The sequence below is a fragment of the Camelus bactrianus genome, chromosome 11 (genome assembly GCF_048773025.1).
Source record: "Camelus bactrianus isolate YW-2024 breed Bactrian camel chromosome 11, ASM4877302v1, whole genome shotgun sequence".
Taxonomy (NCBI): domain Eukaryota; kingdom Metazoa; phylum Chordata; class Mammalia; order Artiodactyla; family Camelidae; genus Camelus; species Camelus bactrianus.
Genome location: NC_133549.1, coordinates 49,084,420 through 49,101,087, shown reverse-complemented (window position 1 = coordinate 49,101,087; position 16,668 = coordinate 49,084,420). Strand labels below are relative to the sequence as shown.

Here is a 16,668-nt window from a genome sequence, read left to right as displayed (position 1 = left end):
GATTTACCTCCTTGCGTCCTTAGCAGGCTGCGTTCTCCTGCTGACATAAATGCTTGGAACCACTTGGCAGTTACATTTCTTAGTGTAAATCGCTAAATTGGCACTCTGCTTTGTTCATCAGTCTCTTGTAAATTCCCAGGGATTAATCAACTCCAAGCACACTGACACATTCTGTTTTCTGGACCTACAAAGCTGAGAAGCAGATGCTGGAATGCCAAGAAGTTACTGAGCCCTGCCAGCTGCCTCCCCAGATGACACAGTTGCCCCTGGAACTGCATTGGATCTGGACCCACATACATTTGAGCACATAAAAGGTAGGCTCTGTCCAAGGTTCCATCTCTTGTGGAATTAGGACCAATTTCTTTGTTCCTTAGTAATTCCTTTCAATGGCTTTGATCTGAACTTCAGGCATAGATTCTTTACTTATCACACTCAGATTTTGGAGAACTGACTTTGAATGAATTTGCACCTGCAAATGCTTATTTTTCTCTTTCTTCAGGGGGTAAATTACCTTAGAAAGAAAAAGAGTATGACATTCAGCTGTCTACTCTATTCCTTCCCTATTCATTTTGAACCAAACCTGAACTAACAAAAGCACACACGATTAGTGTCATCAAAGACAGAACTTGGAGAGAAATTGACTCTTATTTTTGTCATTGCAATACCATCAGACATCTAACTCCATGACTGGGCCTGAAACGCACCACGTTTGAAGATGCCAGGTTTGCAGTTATTTCTATTACCAATTGAGAGAATTTGTCAGCATTCCCAAAGGATGAGTACATACTAGTATAAGCAAAAAAAAAAAAAAAAAAAAAAAATTCTGCTAAAAGATGTTTGCAGCTATTTGTTATAGTTTGAAAGCAAAAATAATTGGCCAATTAGGTAAATTGGAACCATGGCCATTCTCTGAAATCTTTAAAAATTTGTCAGGTTCAATATGATCAATACCTGTTATCTCATAAGAACACCTTAACATTTAAACTAATTCAATTGTAGTTTGCATATTTCTAGAACAAAACACCTATTTTCTATGGTTGCATGCATTTTCATTGTCTTTAAGTGTTCACTCGATAACTCAACGATTTGTTCAACAAACATTTATTAAGTGCATTCGTTGAAATCCAGGCACCTTGTTATGTGTTAAGGATATAATAACTGTTCGATCGTTGGCCTCTAAGCGCCTGATGTTGGCTTGAGGCAAAATACAAATAAGTGGACACTTATACAAATCATTCATTCACTTATTCAGCAAATCTGTATTAAGCACCTAAATGCCAGGGATTATTCTTAACATTGGGAATGCAGCAGTGAACCCAGGATACGAGGTCATTGCTTTGGTAAGTTTGCATTGTAGGAAACAGTCAATGAATAAGTAAACAAATAAACAAGATCATTTCACACGGCCATGAGAGCTATAACTAAAGTAAAGCAGGGTGGATTGATACAGAAGGATGCCCTGTGGGGAGGGGGGCAGTACTGTAGCTGGGATCGTTAGGAACAGCTGCTCTGAGTAGGAGGCATCTGTGCTGAGATCTGAGTACCAGGAAGTGGCCAGCTGTGAGGATCTGGAAGAGGAGTTTTCCACACAGGAGAGCAACAATTTCAAAGGCCCTGAGAGAAGAACAAGCTTGTCGGAGACACCATAAACAAGCCAACACAGCTGGGGTAGGACTGTAGGGCCTGGGGTCCTGGATGTAGGCAGGGACCTCAAGGCCACAGCAAAGCATTGGAATTTTATCCTCAATATGGCAGGAGCTGCTGGGGGAGGGGGGCGGTTGTTGAACACTGAAACAGCCTGACTTGTGTTTTAAAGCGGTTATGCTGGCAGTTTGTGCAAGGCTGGAGGGAAATCGACGAGGTGGCTTCTGCTATAACCCACAGGGAGACGGGTGACAGCAAGCACCATCTCAGCAGTGACTCAAGTTACGATGTGATCGGGGGCATAAGACTGTATATAAAAGGAGCCATGAGTGCGCAGATGCAAGCGGGCTTAATTCTGCTTTGAAGGCTGGGAGTTCCTCAGGAGGGGCTTGTCGATTGCTACATGGGAGACTCCCGCAGGGACTGGCCAACTTCTGTCGAGGATCAGAGGGTAAACATTTTAGGGTTTGAGGGATATATAATTGCAACTATTCAATTTTGTTGTCAAAGCTCAGAAGCCTTAGACAGTGTGTAAATGAGTGGGTGTGGCTGTGTTCCAGTAAAACTTTATTGACAATAACAGCCAATGGATTTGGCCCGTGGGCTGTGGTTTGGCCACCCCTGGTCTAGAGGTTCTCCTTCCCAGCACTGCCATGTTTCTTCTTTTCCTCCCTTTTGTCTTATGCCATTTCTCTTCATCCTCACTCTTCTGGTATCGTTCCTACTAACTCTGAGATCCCACATATTTTTTGCTACATTATTTATTTACGTAACTTACAGCAGCATCAACCATGAGGTACCCCCCAAACATTTTTGCTCAAAGATTAGTCTGATGGCCTGTGACAGATATGGTCTGAAATCTGCCTAAGACTCACACAAACTTGATAAATAGCCTAGAGTAGTCTTCATTTCTTAATCTCTCTCGAGTTCATTTTCTAGCACTGAAATTGATTGACTACAAAGATACTGGAGTTACGTTTTACTAGTCACTGTCTTCAGCTCTTATATGCAGTCAGATAGAAAGTTCTACTGACTCTTGCTCAAAAAATTTCCTATTCAGCCATTACCATCTATACAAGTCATGATCCAACCGGAAAACAAAATACTGTAAGTATTTAGGATTTAACAGAGGGACTGGGTATCACCAGTGATGAAGCTAAAAAGCCGTCTAGGGAGCAGGAAGATGACTCCGAGATGAGCAAGAAGCTGCGAGAACCCTAATCAGCAGGGGGTGGGGGGTGGGGAGAAAGGAAGGAGCTGGGGTTACTGTGGCCCAAGAACTAGAGTCACCAGGGAGAATGTGGAATTCCTGCTACTTGGCAGGAGCTGGGGCCATAGAAGAGGCACGGCTGTTGCTGAGACAGTGCCCGAGACAGTGCAGGAGAGGGAAAACCACTTGGGGTCTTTCTTTCTCCTACTCCACCATCACCTGCCTGTCCTTCCACTGGCCAAACTTGGCCAGAAGCCAGCTGACACAGGAAACTGAAACAAAGTGAGACAGAGCAGAGCCGAGAAAGGGCAAGGGGCAGATCTGAGGGAAACAGATCAAAGTGAGGAAGGGACTTGACGTCTTTTCTTAGAAGGAGAGCTCAAGGGGAAACACGTGCACACACGCACACGCGTGCACACATGTGCACACACACACACAGCTAAAGGCAGCCATCAGGTGGGCAGAGAGAACGGCAGGCCTGGAATCAGAGGTTGCTCTGGCTACAGATGTAGGGTGAAATGTGCATATCACGTGCAGTTTGAACAACAAAAACATGCAGTTGTTGGTCTTACAAATACAAATATTTAAAAATACACTCAGAGGACATTACCAGAGAAGTCTCCTGTGGCTCCTCTGAGGGGCTCTTGACCAAGATGCATGGTTTGTCGGAAGCCCCGCGGTCAACTTCCCCAGGCCCCCACACTGCCCGTCTGTGATGGGAGCTATGAGAAGGAAGAGAGTTTGGAATTTGTCCAACCAGGCACTAGGGACAGACTGCCTCAGAGCCAGAAGTGATCTAAAACTTGTCACTCACAGCTAACCACACGGCCTCACCTGAGCTCACCCAGGATGGCCTGGAAGAGCCCCCTTTGGTGACGGAGTGTCTCCACAAACCAGCTCCAGGTCTCATACTTCATCATTGTGTGTAAACATATTCCCGACACATCCCGGGTAAGTCACAGGGTGATGTAACGTGTGCTCCGCAGGCGTTTTCATTCTGTAACATCCCCCGACAGCCCTTCCTCAGCCCATACGGAAGCCCCTTCTAGTTCTGCCAGAAACAAGTTCTTGCTGGTTTCCTGCACTGCCCACCATCCTTCAGCACTTCAGCTAGCCCTCTGACCCTCGCAGTCAGAGCAGAAAAGAACTAAGGCAGTAAGACCTCAATGGCTCTGCTGAGGGAACTCCCTTCGAAAGAGGCAGCTCTAGAGAAGTGAAGTCATATTTCTCCTCCCCAGACACAGAGTTTAGTGATCCGGAGGTCATCGGGGATTCCAGGTGACCCGAGGACCATGACAGAAGCAGTTGCAGTAGTTTGGTTTCCATGCTGAGACATCACTGCCTCCTGCAGGCTGGCTGGTGATGGCTACTACACTGGGGTTTCATGAACAGTTTCCTAACAGTGAGAGAGGACTCCAGACCACATTATCTCTAGTGACAGTGAGTCCTTGAGTGACTCAGGCCTGCACACTCTGAGTAAGCAGGGATTATTGAGGGGCTTTGGGTTTCCTTTTCCAAGTGGGTCATACGACTCCTGAAGTCCCTTCTAATCTTCACGTTCAAAGGGATTTTCCTGTATAACAGGAAAGAATTTCTGTATAACATTCTTATTGGGCAGCCTCAGAAATTCTCTTACCTGTCCCTTGGGCTTCACTGTTTTGTTACAAGGCTGCATATCTTTATCACTTCAGTTGTAAGTTCTTATTTTCATAGTCAGGAATGCGGGGGAACATGAGGACAGAGTGGCAACGGAGAAGAATCCCGAGAGGCAGCTTGGGAAAAACAAATCTTCTGTGGGCTGATAGGCCTTACAGGAATTTAGTTCACAGTTGCTTCTAGGATGCTGGATCGTGGCCTAAAATCTGTGTGGTAGGATGTGAGGAACTTCAAGCGCAAAGTTCTGCTCTCCAGCCTTCCCACTTGCCCGTATGGCCACCACAGAGTTATACAACTGACAAGAGATTTTTATAGATTTTCTCAGCAGGCTGGCACATTGATCACTTGGGGGCTTATTGAGGAAAACTGTCAAGCAGTCAACTGATGCTTCCACGCTGGCAGGCTGGCCCCATGACTAACCTGGGTTAAATAATGTGACAGCACTGAGTGCCAATGGTTCAGGATCTGAAGGGTCACTTTAGACAGGGGAGAAACTAAATTACCCTTCCATTGGGTTGATAAGGTTGAAATACGTAAAGAGAAGCAGCTTTCTCCTTAGAAAAGGTCCACGATAATGTTCGAATCATAGTCTAGTAGAGCCTTAGAGCAGGAAGGTTAATGATCATCTCGTAGACTAAAATGAAGTTCTTCAGTAAGATGAAAGAACTGGGGCAATTTTATGGATGTGATAACCCAAAACTCTCCTGCTTGGCTCTGTTGGTATGGCCATGGCTGGGACAGACATCCTACCTGGTGCCAGGGGAAAATGACGTGTTGCAAAAACAAACGCACCAACCCAACCACCAACCAATTCAAGATTATTGCGCTATTTGTGAGATTCGTTTTATTTTACCTTGTCCTTGTAAGTTAGTGGGTCAAGACAGAAGTCCATTGCTAGAGCCGTCATTTTGTTTAGTTTATTTAAATTGCTTTATTTTGCTGGAGAACGTCAGCCTCTTTTATTTTGTGTGTGTGCAAAAGCTTTTGTTTATAATATTATATTTTCTACTGGATACTTTATGGTGGAGGTAACCCTTGGCAACTTTTATTTTATCCTTGTAAAAATATTGCTTTATGCCTCTTGTGTAAATATTAAAATCCTCAAGCTGTTCCTGCATGAAATTCATTCTTCCTTTGCAAAGAAATTGGAGAAGCCAGCGGATTGCAGTTAACACATTAAATATAAAAGCTATTACTGCCTCTGTATATATAATAAACCCACTTTTGCCCTTTGTTTTTACCTAAAAATATTTTTATCCCATTATTTAGAATCAGTGCAGAGACTCAAAACTGTGTTCTGGTTCATCTAGTCTCAGTAACAAAATAAATTAGAGAATTGAAAAAAGCAGCAGAAAATACAGGACACAATACTACCTTCCCAAGTAGTTGCAGACCTGAGGTATGTGTGAGGTGTGGGCCTTTATTTTTCAGATATTACTCTAATTTTTTATTTCACATGGACTGTTTTAAGTTAGTCATCATAAATCCTTGGAATAAATTGCTATAAAATATTTCTGGCTTTCAACTTTAAAAATATACCATGAATATTCATATGACTATGGAAGTCACCTCTATCTATATACAGAGCTGGAACATGGTATTGTTAACTTGTTTTTTGGTTTAAGAAGATAGAGTAGTCTGTATTATGTCTGAAATCTTTATGCAAGAAATACATTCCAAGCATATGCTGTGTGATAGTATTCTGCTAGATGTAAGTTATACAAGTATCATGGGGTCAACATTTTTTTATACAATGTACTTAGAGGTCTAAAAAAAGAGGTGATACACATGTTAATCTGAAAGATTTCCTTCCAAAGGGGCTGGGAGTTGTTGGAAGAACAATCCTGACAATTCAGTGTATCTCAGTCTCTGCTGGGATTAAATAGTTCCCTCTCGTTTAGTTCAGTCTCTTTGTGGTTCAAGGTTCATCTCCCTACCAGGCTGTGTTTGCCTTTCAAGTGTTCATCCAATATCCTCTCCAAGATAGAATCTGTAAGAATGACGAATCAGGCATGTCCTCTGGAGAACAGAGGCAGCTGTTGGGTGTTTATGTCCCTGTGTTGTCTTGTAGTTCTTCCTGACCTCTGGTTGAGATGTCCTTGTCCACTGAGTGACCAGGTCTTATCTGAGGTACATGGCTGGTGAAACTCAGGTCCTAGTCCCTCGACACAGGCAACATTCCCTGGGAGCTCCGCCATCTCCCTGCTGACCAGCCGAGGTTGAGCCCATGAGACTCGAAGCCCTCACTCAGCACACTTACTGGACGAGAACCGTCGGCTACCTGCTTGTCTCCTGTGAGACCGCAGGAGCGTCTGGTGCCGTCTCTGCAGTCCTTTCTCTACTCAGAGACCCCCAGCCCTCCACCACACCATCTGACTCTGTGTGGCTGCATCCACTGAGACTGCCTTCTCTCGGGAGGAGGGGCACGGATTCCTGCTGGCTCAGCTTCTCCCTCCGCTACTACACATCTGGACTTGTTACATCATCCCCCCTCTCTCAAAAGGGTAGAAGGGAAGGAGGAGGATTTGCATTAGGCTCCCCGGACTCTAGAGCCAGAAAGATTTTTGCCTGTTTTCTGTCAGGTAGGAGTTTGCTCACACAGCATCGCTCCTTGTTTACACTACGGCTTCTAGCAAAGCTTTCCTCTTGCGCGATATGTAAAGATGAATTAGGTGAACTTTGAAAATCCCTTTTCTCTCTCGAGAAAATTTTGTTTTCAAGACTGTTGCCCATTCCAAGTTTTACAGGCGAGTAAACTTCACCCATGAGGCAGGAAGTCAACGTACTCTCTTGAGGCAGAAGGCTGCAATACCACAGTGGTCTGCAGCTGGTGCAGAAAGAGAGGCTCATCGGGTCCTCAGTCCCCAGCCTGCCTCGTGTGACCTCCACCAGGGCAGCTTGCTGACCTCTCCCCAGTGGGGGTCCACTCCCAGGCTACAGTCTGCTCACCCCTCCAAGTCTTTCAGTTTGTATTAAACATCTTCCCCCATTGTCTCCTGTTTTCTCTTCTACCTCTAGACTGTGAATCCGTCTAGGGCTGTAAATTACTTAGACGCAACACCATGACATTTCGGATTGCTATCTTATTCCTGTCTTTATGACAGCTGTCCACTGTTAGACAAAGCAGTGGGGGAGAACTACTCTCCCTACAATAGAAAGCTCTAGGGTGGCTCAGAGTTCAGCCAAGTATGTTCCTCTGTCTTCCTCAGTAACTCACCTGAGTTAGGGCAAATAAAGCATTGAACTTCCACTACAGACTCCAAGGATCAGAGCTTTGTCTTTGACAGAAGAGGGAAAGAGGGGGATGTCTCCAAATTTCTGAAATCTGTTGTAAAACTGCATTCTCAAAGGGAGAGAAGAAATACAAGGAGAAAAAAGAGACTGCTAAGATTTATGACCTATGTTTTTCAACAATTATTTAAGGATTCCTTAAACGTTCCTTGCTTACGGCGAGGACGATGGATACTTTGTGTGTGTGTGTGTGTGTGTGTGTGTGTGTGTGTGTGTGTGTGTATGGAAACGTGTTATTTGCTTGATATCTCATGCTTTAGTTTAAAAATGTATGAGAACACTTTTATTCTAATCTACAATATATCTTTGTTCTAAGAGAAAAGAACGACTTCATAGGTAAAGGTAATTTTTTCCATGCTGTATCTTTTGGTAGGACCCAAGGTTGAGAATTACTGCCTCCTTCTCTTTATTGAAGAGAGTGTGGGGAAGAAATGGCTGGCTGTCCACCAGGATTCATGCTCTCCTTCCATAGTATAGAGTCATTTTGGGGAAGGGGAATGCATTTCTCATCAGTCACCTCTGCCGTCACCTTCTCTACCAGCATCTGAATCCGGACACGTGACTTGTTCTAGCCAGTGAACTGTGTGCAGAAGAAATGTTCATTCTAGGTGTTCCACTGTGATTAATAAGCAGGTTTGCCTTCCCCACTTTCCGCAGTATGCGTGGAAACAATTGTGTTGAAGATGGAAGAATGATAAAAGGGAATGAGCTAAGGTTCATCAGTCACTGTGTGGAAGGTGCCTACCCAGTACTCACACTGGACTGTTGCATGAGAAAGAAATACTCTTAACAGTGTGTTCATCCACTGAGGCTCTGGTATTCATTTGTTACAGCGGCTGGAGTTGCCTTAAATAATACAAAGTGTGTATAGAATTTAGAATCCAAGCATTGCAAATCTGTCTAGATTAAAATAGGTCGCTGGGCAAATCAGCTTGGGAGACATCCACCACTAGCAAGGCAAGGGGTGGACCGTGGGGAATTCTACCTTCTGACCATTCCTCCCCCAGTGCAGGGCGTGAAGGAGAACCTCTGCTTCAGTGAGGTAATATAAACACAATACCTGCACACAGGGTGTTACCATGAATATCTGTTGACTGTTAGTCTACAGTGAATCTGCGGGTATGACGTCGTTTATTCCTTTTAAGCAAATATTTTGTAGCAGTCAATAGATGTTCATTTAATACCTGTTGTGAGTCAAGTGCTTGGCCTCTCAGGACTTGGCTAAGAAGCAAGGGCTCACCTCCAAGGCAGGGCTAACTATTGGAGGTCCAGCCAAGAGCTGCCAGGTACCCATGGCCTCTTGCAATTCCACTTCAGATCCCAAGGACCTAGGGCCTTGATTGTAGGGCTGAATCCATTTCTTCCCCCATCTCACCTGTTTTCTCTCTCAATTTCCCTTCCCATCTTTTCCCCCTTCTTTCCTTCTCTCCTCCTCCCTCCCTCTTCCTCCTCTCCTACTTCCTTCTTCTTCCCCTTACCCCCTCCCACGTTATTCCCTTTGGCTCCTCTTCTTTCCTCACCTGTTCTTTCTCAGCCTCACCTTGACTTCTGCCTTTCCACCTCTGCTTGGTGTTTCAGATGCCAGAAGCTTCTAGTTCTATATCAAAGCCTCAATCTTAATAAACTCTGCTGCAGCTTCCTAGAAGAAAAGGTCAGTTCTGTCTCCACTGGTCCTAGTTACAAGTAATAACATCTATGAAATACCAGTTTGGACCTTTCAAGGAGCTTTGACTTTGATGAGTATTATTCTGGTAAAGATATTCAAGAACCACAGAATATTAAAGGGACCCACACTGAAGGGAGACTGGAGGTCATATAATTCACCTATCTTTTTTCCTTTGACAAATGACAAAATTGATACCAAGAGAGGGAAAGTGGTTTTCCCCAGACCCCAAAGCCAGCTTGGGTCAGAACTAAGGCAAGGACCCAGAGCTCCCTACCCCAAGCGCTCTTTCCATTACCCAGTGATTCTCATTTGATTGACCACATACTGCCAAAGAGCATGGGAATATTTTAAGTGGAACTTGAGGCTTTTATAACAGAAAGCAAAGCAACTTTATTCACAATAAGGCCTCTGCAATTAAAAATCTACCATAATGGTGGAGGGTACAGCTCAGTAGTGGAACACATGCTTAGCATGCATGAGGTCCTGGGTTTAATCCTCAGTACCCCCATTAAATAAATTAATAAATCTTGTTACCTCCCTCACACACACAAAAATTTAAATATCTACCATTTAAGTGGAATATGGAAGAGGATCCTATACATATTTAAATATCCTCTTCCGGAAAAAGTATTGATTCTTTCAAGAGGAAACTAAACTCTTTGATAATGGGTGGACAAGAGATTCTAAGAATCATCTTACTTCATTAATTAGATGATTCTTGGTCCATGCTTGACATTCTTAGGGAAGCTGATCACCTCTTCACAGGTTGGTGACCACCTCCTCTCCATAGCTGAAGTTCCCATTCATCATGATACCAGGCAATTTTACATCAGATCTTTAGAAAGCCATCCAAGTTGTTGATCTGAGTTGGCAGCTTCTTGATTTATGAAGACTGTTCTGTAAAATGTGATCCAGTCTGCATTTATACTCCCGTCATCCATGCAGCCTGGACCCATTTTTGCTCAGTTCATACTCTACTCATAGGAAATCCTAATAATAGTGAAGACAACTTGCTGTTGATGCTCTGGCTAGCTGCAAATCAGGATCAGCATCTCCAGGTGAGGCTGGTGGTGATCCCATACTTAAGGAGGCAGACAGCATGGCTTCCTGGCACAAAACTTAGTCTCTGTATTCATTCAGTTCTATTTGAATCCCTGTTCTGACACTTTCTAGCTGTGTTGTCTTGGAAAAGTTGCTTGACCTCTCTGATCCTCAAATTTCTTATCCTCACATTGATAATTATAATGGTATCTACTTAGGGTGTGTGTGTGTGTGTGGTGTTTGGAATAAAGAAAAAATACGTGAAATGTGTGATCAGTGTGTGGTAGTTAGTGCTTACTGAATTTTAATAGTTTATTAATTATTGTATTAAACATTACCATTATCATCTCCCTCCTTTACTCTCCTCCCAAGTTTAAAAGAAGGTTATGCATTTGAAAGCACCTAGTATAGCTAAGGTTTACTTATTTTATATCTGGAAAAGTTAAGATGAGAGATATTCAAGACTTGATTCTGAATGACCTCTTCATTTTCCACAGTAACACTGAAAAGTCCATCCAATAAAGCTGGCTGAGCAGAGAAAATCAACTACATCAATGTGTGTATATATATATTGAGTCCCAAACACTTACTATTCTGCTAAGAGCTTCATGGTTTTCTCATTTAATCTTTGTAGAGCCCTTCAGAGAACTCAAGTAATTTGCTTACAGTCATACAACTGGGAATGGACAAAGGTGCAATCTGAAATCTGACCTGTTTGAATTCTGAAGACCATGCCCTTTCTATAAAGCAATGTCACCCTTCACTGCACCAAACAAAACCACATGGAAGGAGAGACAGCCACTAGCACTCACCAAGGACATCATGGTTCTTCCTCCCCAGCTGCAATCAAAATGGCAATAGCGGTTGCTCCCCTAAGTGGACACAGATTCCTAGAGTGCTCCCTAAAGATTCAAGACCTTGGTTTTCTCCTAACCAGTCCCTTGTCCCTTCTTTATGTTGTCCATCCTGACTTTGGATGATGGCACTAGCCCCTTGTGTCATCACTCAGCTCTGCTGCCTCTTCTAAGATGGGAACAAGACTAGAATGGCCAAGGCCAAGGTGCTGAGTTCTGGTTGGGAAGACCTCAGGTCATACTGGGCTACTTCTGACCCCATGACAAGATCTGGAAATTTGCCTGGACCTTGGAGAACAAAATGGTCAAATCAGACACCTCATTAGTTGTGTGTGGTGTGAAAGATTGAGGTAAACCAGGAAAATTATGGCCAGATCTCAAATGCTTGTTTTCTATCATTTGTTTTGGGTCCCATCACAGAAGGCAAGACCATTTAACCATTGTAATTTGGCCTTGGGGTAATTTTTTTTTTGAATACAAAGTTTTTATCTTTTCAAAGGGGAACATTATTTCTTACTGTTTGTATCACAATTAAAATACCATTTATGCCCATAAACCTTTCTTTTCCAATGTTCTTTGTCAACAGTTGAAGATAAATAAAAATATTTGAATAATGCATGCTAATAAAATTCATAAAGAGTGTTTATAATAGAACTGAAAAATCAATGCCATTAAACCCCTACCCAGTCTAAAAACCCATGTTCAAAACACATTATTATTTTAAGGACTGTGACATTTCCAAGCTGTTAGGATGTCTTAAACCCTTCCAGATTATATGACCTGAGATATTAAATAATTACTTCTTTTGATTTTTTGTCCCTAGCTTTTCCAGGAATAAAGGGAAAGCCAATTATGCAAACGAGCCTGGGCAACTTGCTAAAAGGATCACTAACCATGAGTGTTGTTCAGATGCCCATATTTTATGTTAGATGCATCTCCTCAAAGAGGGGGAAATGGATCTCTGATTTTCCCTCAAGGAAATTCACAGTGTGTATTTCAGCTCTCAGGGTTTTAAGCTCAGAACACAAGCCAAGTGCAAAAATAAAGGAGGGGTTTTTTTGCAATTCCCACAAAGTGTCTCCAGGTATCAAGGACAGTATTATACAAATTTTTTATAAAGGCACAGTCTATGCAAGTAATGAACTAGAGAAAATTAAAGAGAAATTCAGCACTTCAGTTTTTCTTGGTCTTGAATTTCTCAGATATTTGTCCAAATATTTGTTGCACTTTGCATAAGGAGACAGCCATCATTTTGTTGAGAGAAAAGTAACTTCTTTTCTTTAGTTCATCTGTTAACTTATTTTATGGTTCAGCATGAGCTGAGTGATGAAGCCATTCATAGACTCCAACCCCACGTAGGGGTCAAAGCCACCAATCTGGGACTATAGAAACTTGTCTTCTATTCAAGTCAGCTAAACACAATGAAGAAACAAGGGAACAAGAGCTGAGTAACTCTGGAAAAAGACGAATTCTGTGCACTAAATATGAATCTAGCATGCCAGCTGGTGAGGAGCTGGGGAAACTAAACACTACTACTGTTGATTTTAAAATCGTGGAAGCCAAAACTTGCCATCGCATTCAGCTAACATTTATTGAGTACCTACTGCACACTAGGGCCCATGCTAAGCACTTCCTGTGTATCACCTCCTTTCATCTTCACAAGAACTCTGCAAAATAAGAAGAGTTATGGATTATTTTACAGAGGAGGAAATTGATATGCCTCCGGGTTAAATGAAAGGTTTCAAGGCCTTGCACCTGGTGAATCTAACCTGGTTTCAAATCAGGGTTTCCTGACTCAACTCGAGGTCATTTCTCCCAGAGGCAGACCCTGAGCCAAGTCTGAGGGCAAGTGATTTTAAAGAGAAGGTGCTCCCAGGAGTAGGGGAGCAGGATAGGGATGGACAAGAAACCAGACAAAGGTGCAACTTTAAGTAAAGCCTCAGAGTTAGATTTTGCTTTGAGGCAAGTGAGCCAAGATTTTGTGCTCCCTCGTCAGCTCGTCTGTGGCTGGCCCAGCACTTCCCTCTCTCCAGAGCTACCCTCTTAGGTGGGAGCTTTTAGTGGCAAAGCAAGCAGAAGTTGGGTGCACAGAAGAGCTGAAAGAATGTCACCAGAGCCTACAATAAACTCCAGGACTTCCTGCTGGATATGTGTGTGTATGTTGGAATAAAACTTTTTTCCCAAAATTATGGAAACAAAAGTGTAACATAACAACAGCACCCAAAGCAAGACAAACACAAGGAAGAGGCATGTTCCAGAGGGCCTCTTCGAAGATTGCACAGTTAGGCCATTTCTTTAGTTCCAACAGAAAGAACCATTTTTGTAAGACTTGTGGCTTCACAGAGTTTGTGTGTGCAGTATCTTTCCCCCGAAGGGAAAAGGAGACTATTTTTGTTACTGTTTTGTTTCCGCCTCCTCTTAATTTCACAGGTTTGAAAGCCTATATTTGGATGAACCAATGGTTTGTTGGTGAAATAAGTCAAGCAGGAACAACTCTACTTCTATTTCTTGGTAATGAATTATTTGTACTCACATCTTGCTAATATTTTTAAGAAGTCCCTTTCCTTCTACAACTTCTCTCCACGTCTTTAGTTCTACTGGATGTATAATTTTTCTGGTCAATAGTTAGTTGAAACAGTGACATTTACTTGAATGAGCTGCGTTAACACTTCTTTAGTGTCAACCCTCACTTTACCAGTTACTCCTGGGAGCGTACCTGCTCTAAGGCCCCTCTTGTAACGGAGGGATACCATCATCTCTACCTCTTTTCTCCTGTTCCAAGCGCTATTATGGGCTGTGAACTTGTGTGCCACCCCCAGGCAGGAAACAGGCTAGCTGTGTTCAACACTGTGATGGACTTTCAGTGGGAACCAGAACTGCAACCAGTCTGTTGTGAATCTTCCACTAAGAACAGTAAGTGTTTGCTGAGAGTGACTAAATCCTCTCTGTGCTATGAGCTGCGTGCTGTGTTCCATTTAGCTAACCTAGCAAATTACACATAATGCATGATGTTTTTTCAAAAATATTTTAATATATTTTTTCCTTTTTATGTATTTATTTGTTAATTGAAGTATAGTTGATTTATAATGTGTTAGTTTCTGGTATATAGCATAGTGATTCAGTTACACATTTATATATTCTTTCTCATATTCTTTTTTTCATTATAGGCCATTACAAGGTATTGAACATAGCTCCCTGTACTATACAGTAGGACTTTTTTGTCTATCTATTTTATATGTAGTAGTTTGTATCTGCAAATCACAAACTCCCATTTTATCCCTACCCACCTCTTTCTACCCTGGTAACCATAAGTTTGTTTTCTATGTCTGTGAGTTTGTTTCTGTTTTGTAAATAAGTTCATGTCATTTTTTTTTTTTTAGATTCCCACATGTAAGTGATATCATATGATATTTGTCTTTCTGACTTCCTTCACTTAGTATGATGATCTCTAAGTACATCTGGGTTGCTGTAAATGGCATTATTTCATTTTTATGGCTGAGTAGTATTCCATTGTGTGTGTCTATGTGTGTCTGTGTGTGTGTGTATGTATACACACACAGACACACACACCCACCTCAACTTCTTTATCCAGTCATCTGGAGATATATATATATGTTGTCTCCAGGTCTTGGCTATTGTAAATAGTGCTGCTATGAACATTGGGGTGCATGTATCTTTTCAAATTAGAGTTTCCTCTGGGTATATGCCCAGGAGTGGGATTGCTGGATCATATGGTAAGTCTTTTTTAGTTTTTTAAGGAATCTCCATACTGTTTTCCATAATGGCTGAGCCAAACTACATTCCCAACAACAGTGTAGGAGGGTCCCCTTTTCTCCACACCCTCTCCAGCAATTCATAATATAGTTTTCATGCTAACTTTCCATCCCTCTTCCACAAGGATTGGTCAGGATGTCTCTGACCCTGTCTCATTTGTGTCCTTATCTTTCCATGTCATCCATGTTCTCCATCATTCATTGATCCCCATCCTGGCTCATTCTGTTCATTCCATTTTCCATGCTTGTCTGTGTCATAATTGGTCCTTCATCTTGATGAGGCTTTGTTCTACAGAGAATTCTCTCTTTCTGTAGTTGCTTTCTGTAGAGGGCTGCCTTTGGCTTTCCGCAAGTCAGCTTACACCATTCTTTGGTATAAGAACAAAAGGAAGGTTGGTCCCCTTCAACACACGCTGTACAACCAGCCAACCATAACCACCAGCTACACCGGAAATAGCTTCCTTCTCCTGCACAGTACATTTTTTGATGTAGGCCCTCTGAGTGATGTTATCAGTGTGTGAGGGTACGTGTGTTGGGGGGGTCCAAAGTGCCTGCATTTTGAGAAGGGATAGAACAAGTTCTAGGTTTAGCAGCACCTGGAATATCTCCCTCCCGGTGCAGAAAGTGCTCATTCCCTGTCACAGTTGTGCATGTGCATCAAGAAAAACCCCTTGTTTTACAGTCACCCCATGTGGGCTTTGTGGAGATGCTGTGAATGTGGGCAGGGTCAGAGGCTCAGAGCTCACTTATGCATATCTACCTATGTTATCACTCCACATGGAAATGTAACCTAGGAATTATAATCACATTCTGGGCCACTTCTCAGAATCTCTGGTCATATAAAGCTGACAAACAGGGAAACTGACTGATTTCTTTTAATAGTCAGTACACTTGATGAAATATAACCTACCTGTCACTTACCACTAATCAAACATGAGAGTTTCAAAGTTTCTGTGACTTTAGAAAAGGCACTTATGCCTAATTTATAATCAGTTCCAGAAAAGCAAGAGACATTCCATAGATCAAATACAAGATAGTCAAACTAGGATACATTAACATCAAATTTAACTATATTTTTAAGTCATATGAAGCGATAAATTGAGATGCATTAATAACTGGAGAGAAGCTGAGAAATGTGAGGCATCTGAAAAGACATTTATCATCACAAATGCAATTTACTCTCAAATAATACTGATTGCTTCCACTATAGAAGCAGCCAGATTCTGATAAAGGGGAGAAATATTTCATAAGTACTTTTATAAAGGTGCTAAAATATTGTATACCTCTTTCTACTTTCAACTGCATGAAGAACTGAACTCTTATACTCATATTAAAAGCTCTTTGTCACTCTCCTCCTATAAATCATTTCTAATTGCTTGAAATGTAGACCAATTCGTAGGCACATACCCTGGTTTTTAGTTGTTGTTGCTATGGGCTAAAACACCCCACAAGGCTTTCAAAGAAAATTCAGCTATGATGCATTAAAAAACAAAACAAAACAAAACAAAACTACAGAGGTAGAGTCCCTTAGCA

The 16,668-nt window shown here is 42.3% G+C and overlaps 1 long non-coding RNA gene across 12 annotated transcripts in view; it reads left to right on the top strand.

Annotated features, from left to right (window-relative positions):
- Positions 1 to 12,025, top strand: part of LOC105081842 (uncharacterized) — a 150,093-nt gene extending 138,068 nt beyond the window's left edge. For 8 of the 12 annotated variants that reach the window (XR_012510214.1, XR_012510210.1, XR_006720479.2 and 5 more), the window contains 2 exons: positions 193 to 314; positions 11,143 to 12,024. This is a non-coding gene — a long non-coding RNA (uncharacterized LOC105081842). Of the gene's footprint in view, positions 1 to 192; positions 315 to 11,142 lie in introns of all 12 variants that reach the window. The other 4 variants (XR_012510209.1, XR_012510206.1, XR_012510207.1 and 1 more) reach the window with 1 other exon arrangement.
- Positions 12,026 to 16,668: the final 4,643 nt, after the last annotated feature.